Source organism: Adiantum capillus-veneris, chromosome 30 (assembly GCF_014529385.1).
Source record: "Adiantum capillus-veneris isolate H3 chromosome 30, ASM1452938v2, whole genome shotgun sequence".
Classification (NCBI taxonomy): Eukaryota; Viridiplantae; Streptophyta; class Polypodiopsida; order Polypodiales; family Pteridaceae; genus Adiantum; species Adiantum capillus-veneris.
The window spans coordinates 107,566,044-107,577,044 of record NC_140960.1 but is presented as its reverse complement, the minus strand read 5'-3'; positions in this window follow the sequence as shown (position 1 = coordinate 107,577,044).

The window sequence follows — 11,001 nt, the reverse complement described above, 5'->3', positions numbered from 1 at the left end:
ATTGTGGACTTTGATGTGAGCTGGCAACTTCAACTTGTAAGCTTGGGTTCCTATACGCATGGTCCCTTCGTACGGGCCACAATAACATGGACTAAGCTTCTTGTACTTTACAAGTGATAAGGTACTTCTCTTTGGATGAATCCGAAGAAAACCTTGTTATCTTGTTTAAATATTCTTTTGGATCTTTTACTATCTACATCCGACGACTTCGAAGGCCTGGTTGAAATTTGGTAGCTTTAGGCATGGTGTTGTAGTTACATACTGCTTGAGTTGGTCAAATCATTCTTGGTGTAGTGGTCCCCAACTTATCTTCACTCCTTTCTTTAGAAGATTGATCAAGGGTGAAGCAATCATTGCATAACCTTTTATAAAGATTCTATACCATCTTCTGATTCCTAAGAATCCTCTAATCTCACTTGCATGTGATGGTTGAGGCCATTCAACAATAACTTGAACTTTAGCAGGGTCCACTGAGATTCCTTCATGCGAAACAATAAATCCCAAATACTCAATCCTTGGAGTGAAAAATGAACACTTGCTCATCTTTGCATATAGCTTGTGTTCTCAAAGAATATCCAACACCTTTCTCAGGTGGGCTTCATGTTCTTATTCATCCTTTAAGTAGATTAGAATATCATCAAAGAAGACAAGAGCAAATTCATCTAGGAACGGCCTGAAAATATCTCGCATCAATCTATTGAATGTAGCCGGAACATTAGTGAGACCAAATGATATTACTATAAACTCAAAATGTCCATATTGAGTGTTGAAAGTTGTCTTTGGAATATCTGATTCCTTTATTTTGATTTGATAATAACCAGATCTTAAATCTATCTTTGAGAAGACCTTGAAACCATGTATCCTATCTAGCAATTCATCGATTTGTGGGATAAGATAGTTGTTCTTAGCTGTTACCTGGTTTAGTCCTCTGTAATCAATGCAGAGTTGTAAAGTCCCATCTTTCTTCTTCTGAAAGAGTAATGGATCTCCCCAACTTGATTTTATCGGTCCAATAAATCCTTGTTCTATAGGTTGACAAAGCTATTCTTTCAATTCAATGGCCTCTTGGAAGAATCTCTATCTCACGATCAATCTCTTGATTTGGAGAAAGAGAGCTGAGATCTTCAGGGAAGCCAGTTCAATATTCATAAAGCCAAGGGGGTTTTGTAACGCTTCATTTTGATTCACCTTGTTCAGCTTGACCACAAATATTTGTTTTCTGGCCCTCATACCTTTGAGTAGATAGTTGGCTTTAACTAATTGAATCTTTGGAATCCCATTCTTTCCCTGTACTTTGACTTGCTTTACTTGACTATCTCTAAAGCTCATACTACCTAGGCCACAGTGGATGCTAGCGTAATTCCTAGATAACCAATCCATCCCAAGGATTCCATCATACATCCAACCTGGTAGGGTTCTAAAGAAAGCTGGAGTAGCATGTTCTCCTAGTTCAAAGTCAAGGGTTCCCACAGAATATCGTGATACAACGGTTTTTCCATTAGCCAATTCTACTGTCATGGGTTTAGCTTGTTTTTTATTCAGGTTCAACTTTCGCAAGCATTTTGGAGATAGAAAAGAATGAGTACTGCCACAATCGATGAGGATGTTAAAAGGTGTACCTTGATGGGTTGCTAGTGTTTGAATAACAGAAAATTGTCTTTGGACTCCAGGGTTGTCAATAGTTACATAAATTCTTGCTCTTCCTCGCCCACTACCTCGTCCATTGTTATGTCCAAAAGGGTGGTGTCTTTGATCTACTTCAGTTGCTACTACTGGTCTATAAGTCAGACGTGGACATCTGTTTCAATAATGTCCCAACTCTCCACATTCAAAGCATCGAACATCTCAGCGTGAAGGATTTTGAGCATTAGCAGCATAAGCTCTTTGAGGTTGTCCATTATTATTGGGAAGCCTTATTGGTCATTTGGCACCGTTAAAACTTTGATTTTGTTGAAATCTTCTTCTAATGTCTTTCTCCTTCATTAAGGGCTTAGCTCGTAGTAAAGCATCTTGCATAGTAGTAGGTTTCATGGCTTCTAGTTGCAAGCTGATTGGTTCTCTTAAACCTTGATAGAAACGGGCTATCTGCTGCTCTATGGTCATTGGCAGAGCATAACGTCTAAGCCTTACAAAATTTGAGTAGTACTCTTCCAAGGTTAATAACTGTATTTCTTCAAGCTAAAGAACTCATTCATCTTCAATGCTTTATGTGCAGTAGGTAAGTATCTTTCCTTCACTGCCTGTTTATTTTCTCTCCTACTCTAGGAGTTCTCCAATACTCCCATGTCACGACAATGTTGTTTCCACCATAATTTTGCTTCTCCAGAGAGGCGAAACATCCCTAGCATAGCTTGATTTGTAGGTGTAGTCTTTGCAGCCAAGAAGTAATCATCCATAGCTTCGATCCATAATTTTGCATCCTTCTCAATATTAGTACCCTCTCCTTTAAAAGAAGGTGGTTGCATTTCTTTTAACAATATCTTCTTCTCTTGAATCTCCGTATAGATAGCATTGTTGTGAGGGTTTTCTATTATAGGAGTGATTTGAGGATTCTCTTGAGTATATGCATATATTAACGTTAATATTCATAATAACTCAAAACAATAAGGTATTTTCTAGACTTAAACTTTTTTAGTCCACTAAAGGTTCAACCACATGACTTTACCAATCATGGCTTACCCAGTCTACTTAAAACTTAACCATATGACTTAACCAATTCTGACTCATTTAGTCCGTCAAAACTCAATCACATGCCTTAACCAATCATGACTTACCCAAACCATCAGAACTCAGTCACATGAATTAACGAGTCATGACTCTTGTCAAACACACGGCTTAACTAGTCATACAATGTCTTTGAAGAAAAACAACTCAATCAAATGACTTAACTAGTCAACAATCTTTTGAAGCAAAACATTACTATTCATAAGCTCATCAAAAAGCCATATAGGGGTCTACAAAAGATCTCTCCATGAGAATATATAATAGAGATTTCAACCATAGTTGTAATACACGCCAGCTGACATGTCGAAAAAGATTGGTGGTTGGTGAGATGTGGATGCAAGAAGCGAAACAGGAGAGGAAGCTCGGGATAGCCAATGAAAACTTTTTCCTTGAATGTTGGTCGACTGTGATTATCAATAACAAATTGATTGGCAGGGTTAACTGATGTCACTTTGTCATAAACCCATCGATTACAAATTGTGACTCCATCCGGGGCCATGATAGTTAGTGGTGCTTCATAAAATTGAAAGTATGAAACCAACTTTAATTGTTTATCCCAAATGATTCAATGTAGGTTAATCTTTAAGTATTCAAAATGACATGCTTGTATAGCAAAGGTTGTTCCACAAACCAACGACTTGTATATAACCATGTATTTAATCGATCAAAATTGATGTGAGGTGCAAAAACCTTGTCTAGAATGGGGAACACATTCTCTCAAAATTCAAATAGTGGTGATTGGCAAGTAGTGTGATATATTATCTTAAAGATAGTTAAACAGTTTGGTGTCCATAAACTTGTGCTACAAAAGAGATAGGGTAACAATATCAAGCAAGTATTCATGCAATCAAGCCAAAGAGTAGTACAGACGGTTAAGAAACCAAACTTTAAACCTAAAGCTCTAATACCTTACTCATATTTGCAAGGTATCAAAGCCTTAGGTTAAAAGGTTTTATTAGTTATCTCAAGATTCTTGTGTGTATGGTTTTCTATACCCATTACCCGACTCAAAAAGATATTACAACATGTCAGTTGATGTGTACCATAGTTGTGGATGAAACCTCTATTATATATTCTCATGGAGAGATCTTTTGTAGATCCCTATATGGCTTTTTGATGAGTTTATGAATAGTAATGTTTTGCTTCAAAAGATTGTTGACCGGTTAAGTCATGTAAGTGAGTTTTTTTGTGTGGATTGAATGAGCCATGACCGGTTAAGTCATGTGATTCAATGACTTAACCGGTTAAGTAATGTGATTGAATGAGCCATAACCGGTTAAGTCATGTGACCGGTTAAGTCATGTGATTCAATGACCCATGTGAGTTTATGAATAGTAATGTTTTGCTTCAAAAGATTTTTGACTGGTTATGTCAGTGAGTTTTTTTGTGTGGATTGAATGAGCCATGACCGGTTAATTCATGTAATTTTGTAACATTTAATGGCCTAATAACTTGTGTGTAGCGGAAATGAGCATGAACATAGTGGGCATCTCATTAGAATAGATTCCTAATGAGAATTACAAGAGTGCTTGGGTGGAGAGAGCAACAAAAAGCATAACACCTAGTTAGATAGCATCAACAATACTTTCAAAAGAGAGAGAAATTAAGCTATTGACAACAGTTGAGGACCGGATTTGCATGGAGCCGGTCCCCCCTCCAAAAGGCTTTGTATTATGGTTTCTCCCATCAAGAGAGACATTGTACAATACAATTCTTTGTGTTCCTTCAATACTAGCTAGTGCAATGAAGATGGAAGCTTCATACACCAAGCAAAACACTTAATCAAACACAACTTGAATTATCCCCGTTCTCAGACCCAAGACCTCACACACCTTCGAAGATGGTGAGAGCTAGCAGGGTATGAGAGTAGATTGAGAGGAAAAAGAAGTAACTTACGAGAAAGAAGTACATCTCCTCACATAATCACTCATATTAGCCTAGCTTAGCTTAGTAATTATCTTGGTAGAGAAGATGAGCATGCATTGAAGCTTGGCTCTTGGTTGGATTTGCATCCACATGCCAAGAGAGTGTTGATGTAGGCTTCTATCTCACAAGCTTGGAGTAGGTGATGAGCTCTCCATTAAAGCTTGGGAGGAGATAGAGTATTTTGCCTTCACACATGGTCAAGTGTGAGAGTGTGTGTGTCAATGCCAAGCAAAAATCACCCCCCCCTCTCTCTTGGGCGAGCCCTAGCTGCTAAATAAGTCTGGCCTTTGCCTCATTGGACCTCCCCAGGTCAAGCCAATAGGAATTAAGCAGCATAAGTGATAGCCTTTAGACATGTGTCCCCCTTTCCCCTTTTGTGAGAGCTTTAGGTAATTAAATAATTAAACTAAACTCTCATTGGACCCCTTTGCCTCCTGGCCAATAGGAATCAGGCAAGCCATGGGGCTCCTGAATGCTCATTGGACCCCTTGAGAGACTGCCCAATAGTCTTCTAGGAGACTTAATTCTCATTGGTTTCTTTTATTAAATGTTTTTAAGTTAATTAAACTAGATTTACTCTAGCTTAATTCTCATTGGTCCACCTCCAAGGCCATCCAATAGGAATTGGGCACACCTTGTGGGCATCTAGGCTATGGAGCTGACATGTGTCCCTAATTCCCTTTGTGTAAAGGGAGCCTGTGTGTGTGTGTGACTTTCTCTCTCATCCCCTACCTTTAGGGCTCGCCTCCTCATGTGTAGGGATGTTTGTTGACTTTGGAGAGCACACAAAGGATCCAATTCCCCCTAAGATTTAACCCTTTGGACACAACCTTTGAATTTTGGAACCTTAGCATTTTGGAAGTCTTAATGGGATGAACCTTAGGGTATTTTTAGCCCATTTTTGCACATGGATCTTTTGCAAATGCTCCCCCCTTTGGATCCCTATTTTCCCTCCTTTGCATCCCTACTGTGGCCGGTCTGCTAGCTTAACCAATATTCTAGCTTTTTCTCCCCTGGCACTTCCCCACATTAAATGATCAGTTTAATATGAGAAAATCATTTAGGAGAATTAGATATTGATTATTATGACATTACCTCTCTCTTGAAATCATAGTCGTCCTCGACTATGGTGTAGAGAAGATAAAGCATATTCATGAGTCCTTTTCTTAGCGGGTAGAGGATCCCTATGTTACCCTACGACATCATTCCACAATGGATGACTAGTCCATTTGGCGCTTGAGAGCCTGAGGCTACTAGAAGCATGTTTGCACATTAGTCCTATCAATCTTCCATAGTAGAGTGACAAGCTCTACTTGGTGTTTGGGAGACGTCGTCTCCGCAAACTTGATCTAAGCATGCATACTACTTCATTTTTGTGCACAATAAAGAAAAAGAAAGTCTTATAAGACAAAAATTTTGTTCATTTTTAACATTTTGTACATTTTCTTACTGATTGGGAAGCATTGTAAGCATTGACAAGGTTTAGGTTATCCTTTAATTGTATGCCTTGAATCCATATAGCATCTTCAAAAGGATAATTCTTAAACTTAATAAGATATCGTCGGATAGTCTTACCGCCTCTTAGCACCTTGTCTTCATGTCGGAGAATGGACTCAGGCTGCAGCACCTCCTCTTGGTCCTCGATCTCCGGCGGGTCTTCAATAGTTGGTTCTTGAGGTGGCTCTCCTTTGTAAGGCTTTAATAGGCTCACATGGAAAGCATTGTGTATGAGCCAATGATTGGGCAACTTGAGTTGATAGGCCATCTCATTTATTGGCCTAAGAATCTGGAAGGGACCATAGTACCTTTTTGCTAGTTTAGCATAGTACTTTTGGTGGCCCGTAGAATTCTTGCCCGTCGTGTGCCTTAATCAAGCCTTCGGAAACTTTAACAAGACCCAATCATTTTCTTTAAAGGCTTGGGATCTTCTGTGCTTGTCAGCAGTAGCGAAGATCTTCCCATGTACCTTAAGTAGCAAGGGACTTTTTGATCTTCCCTCAATTACCTCGAAAGGTGCTTTTCCCGTGGAAGTATGTACAATGTTATTGTAAGCATACTCCACTAAGGGTAAGTACTTCTCCCATTGGGATCTTTGATCTACTTCCGTTACATAGGCTTTTAGTAGATCGAGAATGGTTAGGTTAGCTATTTCACTTTGGCCATCCGTTTGTGGATGATAGGCCGGAGAGAAGTTTAGCCTTGTCCCTAAATTCTCAAAGAGACCCTTCCAAACATTACTGGTCATTCTAGGATCTCTATCCGACACTATGAACATTGGCAAGCCATGGTACTTGAAAATTTGTGAAATGAAGAGGGTTGCCATTTGATGGGCTTTGATAGTCTTTTTGATAGGTATAAAATGAGCTTGTTTACTGAACCTGTCTACTATCGTCCATATTCCCGTATTCCCATGGATAGACTTAGGAAATCCAAAGATAAAATCCATGGATATGCTCTCCCATGGTGAATTAGGGATTGGCAAGGGTTGAAGCAATCCAAGTTGCTTCCCTCTATCAAATTTTGTCTTTTGGCATACCACACATTTAGAAACATACTCTTGTATGTTCACTTTCATGGTAGGCCAATAGAAATATGTTTCAATTCCCTTTAAGGTAGATTGAATCCCTCTGAGATTCATACATTACTTTCTCACGTAGTGAGTTAGTAACGCATAGTCTATTGCCATAGAGAAGATAACCATCTTGTAAGGTAAATGGTTCTTCTTTCTTCCCTAATGCAAGGGCTGAAATTACATCTCTAAAATCGGGATCAATAGCATACTCATCTATCATTGAAGATAGATCATTGTGAGTTGCTATGGAAACCGCATTCACTCTCGGCCGTCTTGAGAGTGCATCAGCTACTTGATTATTCTTGCCAGCAATGTGAGCAATATGAAAATGAAATTGCGAAAGGAAATTTGCCCACCTCATTTGTTTGTCAGAGAGCTTGGTTTGCGTCATGAAGTACTTAAGACTTTGGTGATCCGTTCGCAGAATGAAAGGAGTCCCCAATAAATAGTGCTTCCATGAGTCTAAGGCATGTAGAACTGCAAGGAGTTCCTTTTCGTATATGCCTAGAGCTTGCTCAACAGGGTCGAGCCTTCGACTCTCATAGCCTATGGTATGCCCTTCTTGGAGTAAAACAACTCCAAGGAAATCACCACAAGCATTACATTGGACCTCAAATGGTTTTGAGAGATCCGGTACTATAAGCACAGGTTGAGAGATAAGCTTTTCTTTAAGCTTTTTGAAAGCATTGTTCTCCTTCGAAGACCATGTATACCTAACGCTTTTCTTTGTTCGGTCATGTAATGGTCCCGCAATTTGTGAGAATTTTTCTATGAAGCGTCTATAGTATGCACACATACCTATAAAGCTTCTTAGTTCATGAAGATTCCTTGGTTTAGGCCATCCTTTTATTACCTCTAACTTAGATGGATCCATTTGGATGCCATCTTGAGAGATAATATGACCTAAGTACTGAATCTCTTGCAAGAAAAATTCACTTTTCTTTCGATTAACATAAAGTTTATTCTCTCTTAAAACTTGAAATATTACCTGGAGATGTTGCTTGTGTTCCACCAATGAATTAGAGTAGATGATAATATCATCAAAGAACACTCCAGTGAAGGTTCGATGAGGCCTGAACAACTTCTTCATCAAGCGGTTGAATGTGGCTGGTGCATTGGTCAAGCCAAAAGGCATGACAATGTATTCGTAAAGACCAAATGTGGTGCGAAATGCGGTCTTTACAATGTCTTGATCAACTATCCTTATTTGATGATAGCCACTTTTTAGGTCGATCCTTGTAGCTTATCAAATAGGTCTTCTACCCGTGGAACGGGAAACCTATTCTTGATAGTGATCCTATTTAGTGCTCTATAGTCGACACACATACGATATGTGTCGTCTTTCCTTTGCACTAGTAGCACAGGTGAGAAAAATGGAGATGAGCTTGGCCTAACCATACCCTTCTCAACTAACTCATGCACTTGCCGCATAATCTCCTCTTGTTGAGCTTGAGAAACTCTATAAGGAGGTTTGTTAGGCGGTGAACTTCATGGAAGAAGTTCAATTGCATGGTCATCATTACCTCGTTTAGGAGGTAGCTCACAAGGGATGTCGTCAATAAAAACATCTTGAAACCCCTTGAGAAAATTGGATAACTCTAATTCCTTTTGGTTGCTTCTATTTTCTTTTTCTAAAGCATTAGGTTCATTTTGAGAATCCTTAACAAAAATCATGTACACAGAAATAGATCTCTTTATTGACTTGTTGAAAGCTGGTGTATGTACAATGGGGATAGTGTTACCCATTTCCTTAGCATCTATATACATGTCTTTTTCCCTGAACTTAAAGGAGATTCTCCTTTCAGGAAATTTAACATCGGCAGCCAGGCGGTCAAACCATGGTGCCCCTAGGATTACATCCTCATGCTTGAGAGGAGAGATAAAGAAGTCCTCTTTGTCCACATAGCCTTGGACATGAAGCCTCAATTTCCCGATTAAGGGAGTGACTGAAGCTTCTTGCCCCTTGAAGGCACTGTCTGCGGGTAGGACATCTCCCATCTCATAGGATTGTATGCCTAGCTTGGTGGCTAACTCTATAGATATAAAATTGTGAGTAGAACCAGGGTCAAAGAGAATAAAAGCATCATGTTCTCTTAACTTTCCCCAAGCATGGCATAGAGGAGATCCTTTGTGATGAGTTTGGTGAGTCTCCTCCTCTTGGATTTCAACCAAGGAAGCTCTAGGAGGATCTTGGAGGTTGTTCTTTTGGGGACAAGCGCGGTACGCATGCCCTTGTTCGTCGCACTTGAAACACCGGTTATCCTTGCGATAACGTTCAAGCTCTTCAGGAGAGAGTTTGTTCTTACCTTTGTAAACTCCCTTCTCTTTAGCTTTGCTGGAGTTGCCCTTAGGAGACTTTTGGACATTGTCCTTCCCATTAGGCTCATTGGAACCCTTGTTTTTCGGGGGCTTATTATTGCTTTTAGCCCCTGTTTGGAAATTGATTCGAGAGGCCACCATAGTATGGTGTATTACCGCCGATATGGTACGTGGCCTTTGGGAGTTGACATACTCCGCCATTGCTTTTAGCCCCTGTTTGGAAATTGATTCGAGAGGCCACCATAGTATGGTGTATTACCGCCGATATGGTACGTGGCCTTTGGGAGTTGACATACTCCGCCATTTCTTCGGTTAAGCCCGCACAAACTTGTTGCTTTTCCTCTCCAAAATCCAACTTTTTGAAGACAGTGGCTTTGAGTTGTAGGTCCCAAAACGTGTCTACATATCTGTGGATGGATTCATTGGGAGAGAGCTTTAAGCTTCTCCATTCAGTGAGTACTTTGTCTTTGGCATCGGTGGACAAAAACTGCTTCATAATGGAAGCTCTTAAAGCTTTCCATGTTCATGGAGCTTCACCATTGGCTCGTAGGCTAGACCACCATTGTCTGGCGGACTTTTGAAAGTGCATAGCTACATGGTGTAGCTTGGTGGACTCCGTGAAGCCCTCATCTCCAAACGCCGCATCAAATTGCTCGATAAAGGCCAAGACTTTGTCCGTAGCACCAAAGGTACCATCATAGGTAAGGAAAGAGATGCTCTTCCCTCCCTCTTTGAATTTCTTCAATTTGGACGACCTCTTCCATGCGGCATAGGATTTCCTATGGCCTCTTCTTTTTGATGGTTCAAAGGTTGCACCATCACTTTCTTTAGAAGATGAAGAATTTGAAGAAGGTGGAGAAGAGGGTGACCTCTTTCTCACCTTTTTCTTGTCTTGATCTTTGTCGTCTTCACCATCGCTTTCATAATAGGAAGAGGATGAAGAAGATGGAGAAGAGGGTGTCCTCTTTCTCGCCTTTTTCTTCTCTTGCTTTTTATCATCCCTCTTAGAATTATGGCGTGGAGAAGAGTGTGATGGTCTTCTCCGCTTTGGTGGTGATGGAGAGTGTTTAGCTCGCCATCTTTGTGGAGCCATCTCTGCCGAGGTGGCGGGAGACTCGCTTCTTTCTCGTTCCTTCGGTGGAGGCTCTTGAGTTCTTCTTTGGGAAGGAGATGTATCATCAAGAAGTAGATTCTTGAGCCCTTCATATGGATTCTCTTCTTCTTCCCGAATCGGAGAGAGACCTCTTTTGGTAGTCTCACAAGGAGGCTTCCTAGGTGTTCTCTCGTCATGGTGATGAGCTTGGAGAATCCCGTGAGCACGGAGCTGCCGTTGCACTTCACTTTGGAGAGATGGATTGCCCATGGCTTGTTGAAGCCTAGTAACAAGATAGTTAACAAGCATTGAAGCATCATTAGTAGCTTGCTCATGAGCAAAATCAAAGTTATCAACATTAATTTCA